The 15,275-nt window shown below is 44.1% G+C and overlaps 1 protein-coding gene across 2 annotated transcripts in view; it reads right to left on the bottom strand.

Moving 5' to 3' along the window:
• Positions 1-13,375, bottom strand: part of LOC133469753 (C-terminal-binding protein 2) — a 68,902-nt gene extending 55,527 nt beyond the window's left edge. The window contains exon 1 of one of the 2 annotated variants that reach the window (XM_061757234.1): positions 13,039-13,375. The gene's annotated coding sequence lies outside the window, so the exon portion shown is untranslated. The remainder of the gene's footprint in view (positions 1-13,038) is intronic. The other variant, XM_061757237.1, reaches the window with a different exon arrangement.
• Positions 13,376-15,275: the final 1,900 nt, after the last annotated feature.

Raw genomic sequence — 15,275 nt, 5'->3', positions numbered from 1 at the left:
ATAAAGAAAATGGATGGTGGGATGGATTAATCTACTGGTTATCTCACCGATTAATAGGGTAAAAATGGATTATGCATTATTAAACAACAATTCCGACACGATAAATGACATATGCGCATGAGAGGTGCAGGTATTATTTTTGTCCACTTGCATTTTACACTGAACACGGAAGTAGGGGATAGGGACCAATTCCTGCCGTGAATAGCAAAAACCCCACAAGTAACTGACGCATGTCCAAAAGGGTTTCTAATTCCATAAAGATGCCACAAGATGGTGACAAAGGACTACTTGAACCTTCTAAATGAAGCTACTCAACTCACTTCATAGTTATTTGTCTTATAGGTAAATGGCGAGTGAGGACCTGACGGTGATCATTTAGTATCCCCCATCCTTGAAATTAAGCGAGGGTACAAATGTGACATAGGGCCACCAGAGCAAGATGACCTCTTCTTTAAGGGGGTTAACGAAGCCCCTGAGAAGACAACCATTTTAAGGCCTGTACGCTTATATCCATCACACAGGTTATGGATCTCAAGAAACTCTAGGCGCTCCTCCCAAACGTGACCTCAGGTGGTACAGCTGGAGATTGAGCTGTCTGGTCTCTTAACAGCAACCAGGCTCAGGCCCAAGTGGAGCAGACTGATTATATTTCTCAACAGGCAATGCTCGTGGCCCTAGGCCTGCGATGAGTCAAGCCAAAGCTTGCTCTACTGCAGTGAGCAGTGTTGGCATAAAGTGAGTTGGACTGGACATATCTTATCCTGAAATGTTAATTGAAATCAGCATTGACATCCCAAATCTCAATACTGCAAATCATACGCATAAAACCTTGTGCAAGAAAATATCACCCGAAGAACTCATTCGGTCTTGTATAACTAGGGCATGAAAGCAACGTTTTGTAAACACAAACCCAATTAAAACTTGTTTTTGCAATTAATTCTCCATCTCCGGGGACAATGCAGAAAAACATTTGTGATTTCATGCGGATTTCGGCAGCTGTGACAGCGTTTAGACAAGATTGTCTGCAGTTGCAAACACAGTCAGTCGTCGCTTGCCTCCCTTTGCGTACTTTACACAAGCAAACTCCGTGAGTCATTACCCAACATGAGCTCATCATTAGTGCAATCATCATTCACTGTTATGGATTATGTAATTGCGCCATTAATCAGGGGGAGCCACATCGGCATACGCGCAAGCTAGATCATCACATACGTGTGCATTAAAATAGATGACGGTTTTAGTTTAGCGCTGGATTTACAGGTCAAGGATCATTAGACAATATTTCAATATTTTGGACAAATTGGATATGACTTGGTAGACCCGTCGTTGATTGGGCAGATCTGATCTGTCCGTTACAACTGCAGTCAATATTGGCAGATATTCAATAAGCATCTGACTTTATCCATATTTGGAAGAGGCCCGATTTTGATCTGAAGATATCTGAGGATTTACGCTATGACGCATATACGAAGTGCAATCATCAGAAAAAAAAATACACTACCATGGTAAACCGAAGCCGTACCCGTGAAGATAATGATCAAGTCTGTTTACATTCCACCTGTAAATCAACAAAGATTTTGGAGCAACCAGAGATCAGATTGTTAACACATCAGGGTAACCTGCTAGCTGCTATCACTAATGTTGCGAAACTGCATCACAGAATACAACGAGGAGCCGGCTACAGAGCTGTTTTGACAAGTACTATTCTCGGAGACGGTTAATGAGGTATTAAATGAGGGCCCGAGCACCGGGCGATGCCAACAGGAAGTTGGTCCTTTTGGTCTGAAGCTGACATTTTGTGCGAATTCCAGAGCTTGAACTTGGACAAACTCCAACTACGAAATTCTTCCAAATGAGCCCCGATCAGAAGCTGGTATCCTAAACAGATGGGCGACGCTAAATTGCAAGACTTTTTTGCTTAATGTGGGCAAAGTATGGTGTCAAAGTTTAGAATTGGGTAATAAAAAAAAAAAAATTGGATACAGGCCTAAAAAAAAAAAAAAAAAAATTTAATAAATCAGAAAAGGACATTTAAGAACTGCAATGTAAATAAATTTCTCAGAGCAACAAGGGGGGGAAAAATGGATAAAGGGACAAAAAGGCTTTGCTGCATAATATGCCGGCAGCATGAACGCATGCATATACGAGCAACGACTATTCCGGTAACATTTTGTGAGTGTCGGCAGTGTAGGTGCTTGTCATCTGATTCCGGCATCTGGCATGCCTTGTGAGGAGGACTTAATCCAGCGGTGTCATACGCTATTTGTCAAGTGCTGAGAGACGGAGGGCACTTTGGTGGGAAAATGAGCGGCAGTGGTTTACTTTTGAGTGATGTCGCCTTGGCGCGTCTTATCGTCCTTGTTAGAAAGGTCAGTGACACACAGAGCTTCCCTCTCGCGCGCGCTCTCTCAAATGCTGTTGAGTGGTGTCAAGAAATAACGCTGGGTGTGGAAAAAAAAAACGGCGGCACTGTAATCAGATATTTTCCTCGGCTGCCTTCCTCCCCCGGATTGCACTTAAGGCGATGTCTTTCTGACTCGCTTAAGAGTGGGAAGGCCTGAAAATGTATATTTCGCACCCCAAAAATGTCCTTGGCACCTCAGTCGCAACCTACACACAAACAACTAAAAGGTTTGTGGTTACAGTTGAGATGCTGGCAGACCTTCATAAGCTTTAACGCCAGCTGCTGGGGCCTAACACAATAAGCCCAGAATGGAGAATGACAAGAAACCCCTTTTCCATTGTGGGGAATTTCTTCTGTGATGCTTGGGGGAGCTTATGCATTCACCTTGTTGAAGTGACATTTAAATAAGCAGCAGCTATTTTCTTCTTTCCTCAATCCCCCACCACCACCTCCCGTCTCCCACTTCCTCTCCGCTCCTTGTGTGCCGACATAATTTGAGGCTGTCACAAACAAATCCTCTGCGCTGAACCTTGCCAAATGTCAGGTCTCGTCAAACGGGATGACGGGTTCTGAAATGTAAAAAAAAAAAAAGGGGACCTTGGAAACTTTTGTCGGCAAAAAACGGGAGTCTGAGCTCCTCATGAATATTTATGAGTGTCCACCATTCAGTTCCTCGAGACGACAGACTTGAGCTGATGATCTGACAGAGTCGCCCGACTCAATATATTCTAAGTATGCCTCAGCTTCAACTTACACCGTGTGTATATTCCATCAGTTGGCGGAAAACTTTTTCCTCCCTATGTTGGAACAAAATGTCTCTAATACTGCTGACACAGCTCCCAAAAAGAGGATGGCGTTGTTCACGGCACTGGGATGGTTTGCAGTCCTCAGTTGAAAGGACCCTTTCACAAAAACTTCTGGTTACTGCAGCAACAAGTGTGGTATTGTGGTCAGTGGCTTGGGTGTCAAACTCATTTTTGTCACGGGTCACACTGTAGTTATGGTTATTGTCAGAGAGCAGTTATGATTGTAAAAACCATATAAAATGTATAATCATCTCACATATCGTCGCTGTCGCTCGAATCCAATTATGGTCAATTGAATATTTCACAAATCGATACAACTGGTCTGTTATTTTTACACTCATTCTGTGGGAGAACGTGCGTATTATGTCGCCTCGAGATCGAAGGTTTTGATGTTTTTTGGGACACTTCCAGGCGAAACTAGTTGGCTTAGATACATTTGAGTGGGGCCTGTTTCGTTAAAATGAATCACTGTAATGCTTCGGTGAAGAAGGAAAAGGTCAGTGACCAAGATAAGTTGGTGTGCAGATTCATTTCAGCCTGTTACACTGCTTCGTCAGCTCATTTATTGCATCTCTCATAGCTCCAAGACCTTTGAAAAAAGGGTTTGGCAAGATGGTGTAACCACGGTCGTTTGCTTTTGTCAAGTATTTTTCTGGTCGGGGGGTCTGCGGGAGACTGATGTGGACAGCTGGCGCTGGAGTCTACCCTTTTAATCAATGATAGCATAATAAATTTGCTATTTTTTAGTGTATTAAATTAGCAATTGAACATGATTTTGGGGTGGTGTTGTGTTGATGTTGGTGGGAAACAGCATATGACAGCAATATAATTATAATACCAACTTAAACAATGTGGTGTTTGGTAACCCCAGCAGGATGTCTTTTTAAAAAAATATATATATATACATTTTGGAAATGCTAGGATGCCGCCCAACATCGACGATATACACGACAAACTGTTGGATAACTAGTTTTGAAATCCGAAGTCCGGGAAAATAGTTTGTTCAGGGTTTGGTAACAAAAAATGCTTGCAATATCTCAACATTAGTTAAAAGGGAAAACAATTTGCAACTTTGATGCTTTGCTATAGTGGAGCACATAAAATGATGTGGCGGGTCCTCGGGACTTGTCTTTTACACCAGTGGTGTACAGATTAGTTCGAACCGATAGACTAAAACTAAGACTAAAATCTCTCTAGACTCGAGAGTGTCCTCCTCTTGAAAGTTCTGTGACAAATAGGATGTCAGAAATGCGATGCCCTGTTGGAAGGACACATTTTTCCAATGACATCATCAATGCGTATAGGTCCAAAACGGCCTTCAAGATGGAGCTGCTGTTTTTCTGCCTGTTCCTGCTGTTTGCACTGCCATCGTCTAATCTGTGCTGTTGCAGCTGCACATTATGTCACCATGTCCAGCAGGCCAGACTTTTTTCCAGACGAGAGTGGGGGAGAAGGGATGGTGTGGTGGTGGTGGGATGGGGCTCCTTTCTCTCTTCCTTTTCTTGCACCGGGCAAAGGATCAGAGGCTTTAATATGGCTGCCAGAGAGGCAACAGCCATTTATTAACAATGCAATCGTTGCTCACAGCAGTGGTCCTGTGTTGCTCAATACACCCCGCCGTGTGCAGATGGTACATTGTCTGCGCTATCCCAAAACATTCCCCCTCTCTCGCTCTGAGATTTGTCGTCGATATTTAACCCTCTTCCTGACGGAATCAACATGCAATTACTCGGCGGTTTTCGTAAGAGAGGAGTGATCGCTTTTATTTAGTTTTTTTGAGTGCCTCCTGCAGTCGGGGGACATCTGGAGGAGGCGTTTCCGTGTACTAACAGAAAAGAGTTCAGGCTGCAATTGTCATCCACCCAAGGACGTAACGGGCTTTAATTACCATACAAAAAGAGGGATGGTGGTGGTGGGTGGCGGAGGGGTTCCATTCAAATCAACACAGTTAATGTTGGCATAAGCCAGTCACCTTGCCAAGTTACCCTCAAAACTCATTCGAGGGCAATTACGCCACATTTTGATGAAAACGACCGGTAATACAGCGCTGCGGCAGCCATTTTGCAAAGGTGGATGTTCATTACGTGCCAGCAGGGAAGAGCTTGGCCTTAATAGAGTGCCGGCCACAAACATCCCTCATCATCACCTGGCCTGCCATTTGATCTCTCCTCAGGGGGATTGTGTGGGCCGTGCATCTTCATTTCTTCGTGTGTTTACTCGGTAATGGACTCTGCCCAAAGAGTTGCTCGCGGCGGACAAAGCTGACGCGCCTGACAGAGCCCTGATTAACGACCGAATTACAAAACAACTCTGGGTCACCTTCCTTAACTTGGTGATGGATGATCCAAACGCAGGGATTCCGATGGCTTTAGGTAATAATGGCGGCACTCCACCTGTGCACTGCAGCGCTCTCGCTCTTCAAATATGAATTCACGCTTCCATAAATCAGCAAATGCCGCAATTAGAAGTCACTACACCATAGCGAGCAATGCTTTACGGCCTGGCCGACGCACGCGACTGTAGTCCGGCCTCTGCGAAGCCGCCGTTAGTGCTGCCCCGCTTTGTCGCCGCCGTCACGGGCAGTTTCCAAAGCTGCAAATGTGGCTCGCCATCTGTCGCACCTCGATGAGAGTTTTGCGCAGCTTTGGCATGCCTGACTTCCCCCTAATGCTGCACAAATGTTTGGAGACGTTACATAAGCAGCGAGACCTTCCCTCGGGTCGACAGGAGGAAACGGAGATGGAGAGCGCAGGAGAGAGAGAGGAAGCAGGAGACGGTCTTCTTCGACTCATGAGTAGCGATGCGCTCAAGCAAACAATAGTACTACTGGTGCGATTGTGTATTATTTTCGAAAGTACGGGTAAAGGTTAAAGTATGATACAAAGAGGTTTGACACATGTAGGGCACATGATGAGACAATCTTTGGAAACTTTGTACTGTTTGGAAGCAGACCATATGTTATGTGAACATTCATTTCCATGCATGACTTTAGAGCAGTGGTTCTCAAACTTTTTAGTTACACCACGTACTGCCTCATAAAACAGCTCAGCTCTCCAAGTACCAACATAATGACCAACATTAAAATATATTAGCATAATAGACCCAAGTGTTCATTAAAAAATAAGCAGAGATTTTATTCCTAAAAAAAATGTAAGATTGTATTGTAAAACAATGAGACATTAGAAAATAAAAACGCTTTCTTAAGGCTTAAGCCACTGTAACATTATGCAGTTTGAATACTTAATTCAGTGATTCTTTTGTGGACCGCTAGAGGGAGCCCACTAATGGTACACATACCATACTTTGAAAACCACTGCTTTAGAGGATTTTGCATGAGATTTCAGCGAAACTCCCGAGTTTAAAATCACTTCGCATCTAAAGGCTTAAAGTGGGCTTTGCCTTGTTTTGCAAGGAAATGAGCAATGACGACCACACAACCTGAACGTGTAATGCCAAAAGCGATGATGTCATTCGTTTCAAGCATTTCGGTCCCGGCTGCTCAGTAATAACAATAATTAATGAGCGTGCCACCGCAGCCCACTGTTTTCATGGCGAATCCTAGACATGATAATCAAACTTTGACAGCATACTCGACCACATTCGATGGTGTAGGCAAAAGAGCTAGGCAATTTACCATTGGCCATCTGTCTAGGATACTTGCTTGTGATTGGGCCACAGTATAAGTGAATTTGTGAAAAAATAGTTGCTCACCAGCATACAAGTGCTTGTCAAAACCGTCGAGTTTTTCGGGGGCATGCTAGGGCATTATATGACCGTTACAAATCACATATTTTATGTGCAGTTTAAGGCATGTTTTATAACCTAACCCAAAAAAAAAAAAAAGTTAAACGTCACATCTGTTTGCTGTGAAAGCAATGATTCCACTTGTGGGTTTACCACTGGATTTAATGAACAAGCCATGTGCAAATATTTGCACCCCATTAGCGAGAAGCTCCTGTTAACACCAAGAAAAACAACTATTAGCATCGGTGTTTTAATACATAAGCACTGTGTCCTTTCCGTAAAGTGTTGGTAGGTCTCTGTACGCTGCATTTTTTTTTCAGTATTCGGATGACACGCTGTCTTTCGCTAATTATCTTTGGGGCAGTGTTAGATTCTGGGAGATTTGAGAAATCCAACGGGTTATTGACAACCACAATGGTGTGGTGTAGCGAATCCAATTGCCTTTAGTAATAGTTATCAGACGTGCACGTAACTGCAAGCGTAGCCGTACGAAAGAGTTTTGTATGAAGTTGGGAAGTAAGGGGAAATGCCATAGACGCTCCAACATGACTGTGCTTTTGTTGAGTTTCGAGCTGCGATAATGCAAATATGTGCAACCCGTTCGGGAGCAATAGCATTATTGAGTCCAATTCTGACAGTTAGCCGGTGAGGAATAAAGGTAGCTCCAGGGCCAACCAACACTTACCTACTGCCACAAAGTACAAAGTTCAACTTCTCTGACAGCAGCGTTGCTTGAATTAATGCTAAATTTAGCACCAGGGTAAACAGTCAAGTGTCTCTCCTACTGGTTGCCAGCATCAAAGGTCAAGGGTTCTGATAAAGGGTCCCTCACTATGGGGGATACCACCACCCAAACAAAGTTGTACTAAAAAGTGTGAGAGGTCGGGTTGACATTTTTGGAGAACCTTTACAACGGAAACTAGGGATGTGAATTTCCTTAATTGACTATTAAGGAAATTAACGCTTCGACTTTTGTTGATAATGGGATGCAAGAATTTCTCTGGATGTTCTGAGCACCTGTTTCCATGGCGGCATTGTACGGAGCAGATGGAGAACCCTAGATCATTGTAGCTTACCACTGTGAAGCACACCCATAAGAAGGGGTGTCAAGAATTTTCAGAGTTCAGACCCTTTCACGCAGTAAATTGCATACCACACCGTACCACGTGTTGGAAACGAGGCTAGCAATCCCATCGCTTCCTCTGGTCTCGACTTCGCCGGACATGATCATTAACCGGACTGATCCGCAGATCCAAACTGCTGAGCGGCACATAGCAGGAGATGAAGTAGCGCAGCCAAGTCGTTGTTACCATGGCGGCCCTTCACCCCTCTTCGCTGCCTGTGCTGTAATTAACCGTGCTCAGCATTTCTCCTCCTCTGTATTGCTCTCATGTTTTGCTTATGTGCCTAAGAAACAGGCTAATTCTCTCAAATGAGAATCACCACTGAATTGCTATTGAAAAATTGAAAACAAAATAAATAAATACATTTTAAAAAATACATTAGTGACCTCGCAGGTCACTGCTCGGGCCCTAATAAACAAGGCTGGGGAATGATGGCCAAATAATAAACATGCCCCGCATCCAATAAACCCACTTAGCGGTCCGGTAAACACTTGAAAATGAAGCCTGTTGAGTTCTCATCTCCAGAATAAAACCAAGGGCAACACAGGGGTGGATGTCGCAAATCACATTACAGGGACACAAAATTAACCCATCCTCTCAAAACATTTGGCCGTCACACAGTATAACCTTGAAACCGCATACATCTTCTTTGGGAAGGGAAGCCATAACCCCCCTCCAACCACGCCGTCTCCCCCAGCTTCTCGAAAAAGTGCATCTTGGCGTTACTACAATGGCTCCAGTGAGGTAATTATTCAATATGATCCTTGGCTGGGCTCGTGATACCTTGTAATTTCATTTCAATTACGTGTGTTTTGCGGCGCAACGCACAATGAGGTGTCCCAAAAGACCACTTCCTCCTTAAGATAATAAAGGTCTTTTGTGCTCGCCTTTCAGAATTCCTTGGTGGATTACGCCAGAGCACATCACTTAATATGCATTAAATGAAAAGAGTATGAAGTTGTAAGAAAATAATCAGTCTGAATTTACGCTGCCGCCTCGCCTGACAACACGACGTCGCCCACAAGGGTTCCGAGCTTGACAAAGGGCATGACCTAGTCGAGGTAGAGGTTACCAATCTGCTTGGCGACCGCATGAGGTTCAGCGGCAACGGTTTGCAGCGAAAAAAAAGACATCGGTTTACGTCAGAAAACAGAGTAGATAGCCTTATGTAAGACCAATCACTGGATTTTCTACCTCAACTCTCTCTGTCACCGCAGTAAGGATATCCATAGCTCCAATTATCCTTTCACCTACACGCAACAGAGTGGCATCAACTGTCAGTGACGTAAAGGCCGTGGGGTGGAGGCCATAAATGAGAGGAAGAAAGTCTTTCCATTGAAGCAGACAGATTATCTGGTTCTGTGTACCTAAATGAAGACGCCAAACACCCCAAGAGACCAGAAAAGTGACAAGAAACATGTTTCCTTGAGCGATGTTGCCAGGGTCCTTCCAATTTGTACCGCTTATCCTGTTCAGGAGCCTCTGTCAGGAGGGATAAACCATGGACAGTCAATCTCAGTATCTTCAAAATAAGGTTTACGATACGAGAGGATTTTTCCTGGAGATGCTTTCAGACTAGTACCTTTGGTCTTTGTTCATTTTACTCAAACTGCAAATGTTAGTTCGTTTTCCCCCTCGGTCCGCCTTGTGATCAGTCACCCAACTCGGGTCTACCGGTCCGAACTACACTTGGAAGCGTTGATAAAAGCAATCCACCCTCACCGGTCAATCGCAGTATGTTCAGGATATCGTGTAACTTTGGGTTTAGTTTGTTTTCTCCCTTGGTGCGCCTTGTGAACACAGCAACCGAAATTGGGCGTGAGCCAAGACGGTACAGTTGCAAACTAAACCCAGAACAGTTCTGTTGTTAGTTTGTTTTACCCCTCAGCATAGTTCCATTTGGTCAGGCGTAAACAGAGTTACCGAACTCGGGTTGGGGACCAAAATAACCTGTCCCTCTCCATCTAGACGAGGTGTTGTGCTGTGGTGAGAAAAACAATCCACCCTCGCCAATCAATCACAGCATCTGAAAGATACAGTTTACAACAGAATCTTTGCTGGAGCTACTCAAAACTTGGGGTCTAGCCTCTAGTTCGTTTTCCCGCTTTGGCTCAGCTTGTTAACAAAGTAACCAAGGTCAGGTGCGGACTGCAAACAAAAACCAAAATAAGGTCAGAACGCTTCTATTAAAGTGAGAAAGTAATCCTCCAGAATAGATACGACTGTCATAAACTCACCATTGGTACACCAATTGAAATACCATACAAAAAGAGGGATGGTATATAATTTCATTCATTCATTCATCTTCCGTTCCACTTATCCTCACAAGGTTTGCGGGCTGGTATATAATTTAAATTAATAATTTGTATTAACATTTATTAACAGATATTTACACTTGTATGATCAGTAATAATGCCTTTAATGTTCTAAAGGTTTGTGATGGTGACAGTTTGACTTTTTCTATGGTTTCTTGGGAGGAAAATCTTTTTCAAAATGTACATTTTGAGCTTTTAAGTTACTACCTGAAGTATCCACAATGAAAACAAAGCCTTCATCGAAGCCAAACTACTCGAACGACTTTTAACGAGCCTTATTTGACGTCAACATTGACGAGTTGCCCGGTGCAGACTGCAAAAGGTAATAAATATCAGACAGTCTGAACATGAGGCTGATTAAATGGTGCTCTCTACGCAAACCCGTCTCAAAGAAAGCACGGGTAAACATCTAATCCGTAATGTATTTGACGCCTCAGCCCGGCAGGTACGCGACCGCGCTGACACGCGCTCCCTCGCAGGCACTTCCAAGGGAAATCTGCTGCCATAAATCCCAGCTAATGGTCGCCGACGAGGGAACTTTTTAACGCCAAACCTAGAGAAGCCACCGTTACTCACCCGCGGAGAGAGAGAATGGGGGAGGAGGCAGGACAGGGGGTTTCATCCGCGGGTTTGACGATTTGTAATAAATATTGCACGGCGCCAACAGGGGTCCCTCTTGGAGAGCCGTTCAATTGCCTTGAGTGATAGGTCACTGCTGGGCAACACACGCCGGAGAAGGCAGAGGGCGCATTCCTTACGAGGGGGAGTCTGTTCTAGATGGTCCACAGCAGACATTTTTAACGATAGGAGGAGAAGAAAAAACAGGAAGCAGCCTGCTCGTTTAACTTCTGTCGAATAACTTTGCAGGATTAACAGCCCACTTTAATGGAGTTCATGGAACTGTCCACGATTTTAACGACTTCCTTGGCAACAACGGAACTGATGGAGGACCAATGTGCGTTTGGACGGTGGGGAACTAGAGCCCAAACTTAGTTCCGGGGTCATTTAGCAGGGGCCAAAAGAAGATCGTTTTGATCCAGAAACTAGAGTATCAACAACTTTCCTGAAACGCTAAAATAAATTTGTGGGGAACTATTGCCTAAATTTAGTTCTGGAAAAATTGAAAAAGGAAAAAAAAACAAATCCAAAAATTGAGGCACGAGTGAGCTTCAAATGCCCCGCCGCAAGATGGCGGCAGCCAACGTTACAACATCTGCCCGGTATCGGACGACTTATTTGCAATTTAATAGACAAGAAAAGCGAGTTACAAATCATGAAACGATTCAAACGTATTCGTCAAGGTGCCACCGTGTATCGTAAACGACTAGCTTACGTCACGCCGCTAGCCACGAGTAGGTGTTGAGTTCTGAACTTCCACCACCACCTTCCCAACAGCGAGACCATTCTCTGGATCATCTTGCCAAGTTGACCACTCTGCTTTCTCCCGTATCGATCCCGCAAGGCACCTCGCCTACACGTCGGACCGTTCCGTCGTGCTGCCGTTCGCTGCCACGGCCGACGCTAGCTACTGAAGGAGCAAGGCATTTGGGCAGCATTTTTGGGTGTTACAGAAAGAGCACAAAATCTGCGAAGCGCCAATAGGTGCGTTTTCTTAGCAAATACCATTCGTTACAGACTGCAGAAGAAATTGTGACTAGGTGAGTTCTGCGGGGGTTTACTGTACAGTTGTTCTACCAAGTGTGAAAGTTGGTCAGCAAAAGAAAAAGACGAATTTGAGGAAGGAAATATGACTATTTTTAGGCTCGTGCCATTGAACAACAAACGCTTAGCGGCAACGTTAGCTTGTCTTATAAAATGCAATGTCCAAAATCATAGCAAAGCAAGTGTCCAAGACCTGGAGGCCCCGTCCCCGTCCGCCCCCGACACCCAGGGGAAGAGTTCACGGCGAGGGCATCTGACTAAACAGTGGGTCAGGGTCACTTCCACGCGACATATGCGACAGTTTAGCTGCGAGCTGTCGTGGGTTGAAGTGATTGGGAGCCATTTTGATTATGGCTTGACAATCGTTTTACGCCAAATATTTGGTTTAACCCAAAAATCCTGTAACATAAACATTTGTCCTATTGTTTTCATGCAGTTATAAATGCCTCTAATCACAGTATGAAGCCATTTTTTGCTGCAGTCGCATCTCTTTCTGTGACTTTTAATTGCCAAGTAAGCAGCCTTTTTAAAACTATAGCACTGTAATAATGCACTCCACGTAAATGCGAGAAACGAGCACTGGCAGCAAAAGAGCAACGTTTTCGACTTGTGCAAATAGTTTGGCGGTATGTGGACGCAGCCTGGCCGGAAGACGAGCCCCACCGCGGGGACCTGAATGAGTGAGGTGGTGAGGAGGGGTCGCGGTGGTCGTGGGAAGGCGACAACGAGGATGGCGTCCTTCACGCCACTATTTGACCACCGGCACGAGTCAAGAGTGCGACCTAGGAACGCCATTCGTCGGACTCAATTGCGAACTTGGCTATTTTGGCTTGGGTCAAGCTAGCCGTGGCGGCGTTGCTAATGGAGCAAACGTCGGACGAGGCGCGCTGACAGTTGGACCGACCCGACCGCGGCAAGGTGGCCACACATGGCCGCTCGACCGAGCCTGCGTCCCTACCTCGCAACCGAAACACGTCTTTTACCTTCACGAACTGCAAAAGGGGAGGTAAGTTGACTTTTTCTAGGCGCACGTCGTCGTCGTCGTCGTCAACGGCGGCGGCAGCATCATCACCATGCGTAATTCAAAGATTCCACTTTATTAATCCTTCAGAAAAAGATGGAATCTTCTCCCCCCTTCTTCTTCTCTTCTTCTTCTCTTCTTCTTCTTGTTTTTCCCGGTCGCCTAAAATGTGCCGATACGATCCACGCCGCCTCCTTGTTGATTAAAAGCCGAGTCCAAGTGTTCCGCAGCTTTATTTTTGTTCTCCTCTCCGCCTCTCTCTTTTTTTTCTTTTTTTCCTTTTTTTTTTTTTTTGCTCACTATATGCAACTCTTGTGTGTGTGTTTTCTTCTCTTTTTATCAAGGCGGGGTCTTGGCTCGTTCAAGCCAATGACATAAACCAAGAAGCCCCCCGCCCCCCCCCGCCCTCCTCCTCTTTTTACTCATATGCTCAAAGCATCACTCAGCTTCAAGCACATTTGCACACTGACACTCACTAATGCACATGTCAGCTTTTTGGTGCAAATGAGCACATAAATGCTGTCCTGTACAAGGCAACACAGCAAACCCGCATGTTGACGTCTTCTTCGCTCCACTTTTGTGGAAATCAATCCAGTACTTTTCATGTTACCCTATTCACTAACCAACAAACTCATGAACTAACTACCCATAAAACCAAATCAATAACTTATCATAAAACCGGGTAAATGAGTAATAAACCACAGAACCAATTAACTAACTACCCAACACACTAACCAAGTAACTGACAACAAAGTAACTAACCAACACCAACAAGCTAACGAATTAGCCAACAAAAAATGAATTCAACAACTACCAAAAAAAAAAAATCAAGTTACTAACTATAACGTCAAGTTACTAACTAACTAACTCACAAACAAGCAGACAAATTAACTAAAAAATATATATATATATATTCTATTAACTATGAACCAACCTACAAACTAACACAAAGTGGACAAAACCTTCTTGGCAAAGGTATTAATTATATACAAGAATTCGAGAAAGAGAATTTTGTTGCAAAAGTAATACGCTGTAAATGATTAGAAAACACACATATTGAACAAACTAACCAAGAAAGTAGCTAACAAATTAACTCGTGATCCGAAAATTCCCTTAAACTAGCCATCAACCGAAATAACCTTGACAAGACAAGTCTGGGTGCAGCAATCTACCGCTATCAGGATTTTAACGCCTACATAAAGATGTAGGCGTTAAAATCCATCAACAACAATGAAGTGATTTTGTTTTTGTTTTTTTAAATTCAATTTATAAATGTGCCACCACAGCATGGTTAACATTCACGTGAGGCCTTCAAAGCCAATCTAATAAACAGATCCACAATGGCCGTGCTTATTGCGCAATGCAACGCTTTAACGTCATAACGATCCTGTACAGTAGTCCATAGTTCTCCGGTCATAGTTGGCACACACTCCAGGGTCAAGCGTGCATAAGCGACATGACCGGAGACAAACGTGGCCGTGAACAGGGCTCGCGGATCACATCATGGATTCTTGCCGTCTCTTTTCGTCCCTGCAGTTAGTTGGGCTAAAGTCCAAGGATTTATTCCACTATCGTGTTTTAAAGCTGAATTGGCACAACTGAGAACATAAAGCAAAGGGGGGGGGGGGAATGTCCAGTGAAAAATGAAAAAAATTCTCCATATTTTCCATATTTTGTGAGTTTTAAAATAAAAGTCTAAATGACAACAATCAAGTGTAGTGTGATAGTAGTGGTAAACGGGGAAAAAAATAAATCAGCAAATTTGGAGGGACATGCTTTTTGCTGGATAGGGACAAAGTGCAGTTCTTCATAAAAACACAACTTTAGAAAACATTTTTCAAACGACGGCTCGTATCTCCAAAAACCTGTAGTCGGATCACTCATATCTCAAGGCATCAAAGGTGTTGCTTTCGGTGGAACAAATGTTCTAAAAAAGCCAAAGAAAAAGTGAAACCTGTGCAAAAGTCCTTTGACGCTCGCGTCCTCACAATTTGCGAACATTTTTGTGCAACTTTAGAGGCCCATCTTTCCCCCGAATATTTGGGAAAGCTTCCGAATTATGCTAATTCCAAGGCATTGCTTTCAGTGAAATAAGTTTTGTCAAAAAGCGAAAGAAAAAGCAAACGCCTTGCACTGTCTTTTGATGCTCTGGCGACATATGCTAACGTCTCACCGACTTTCCTTGCTACCTTAGAAGCA

This window comes from Phyllopteryx taeniolatus, chromosome 19, assembly GCF_024500385.1.
Source record: "Phyllopteryx taeniolatus isolate TA_2022b chromosome 19, UOR_Ptae_1.2, whole genome shotgun sequence".
NCBI classification, from domain to species: Eukaryota; Metazoa; Chordata; class Actinopteri; order Syngnathiformes; family Syngnathidae; genus Phyllopteryx; species Phyllopteryx taeniolatus.
Note: the sequence above shows the minus strand (reverse complement) of the source record. Positions and strands in the feature narration are given on the sequence as shown.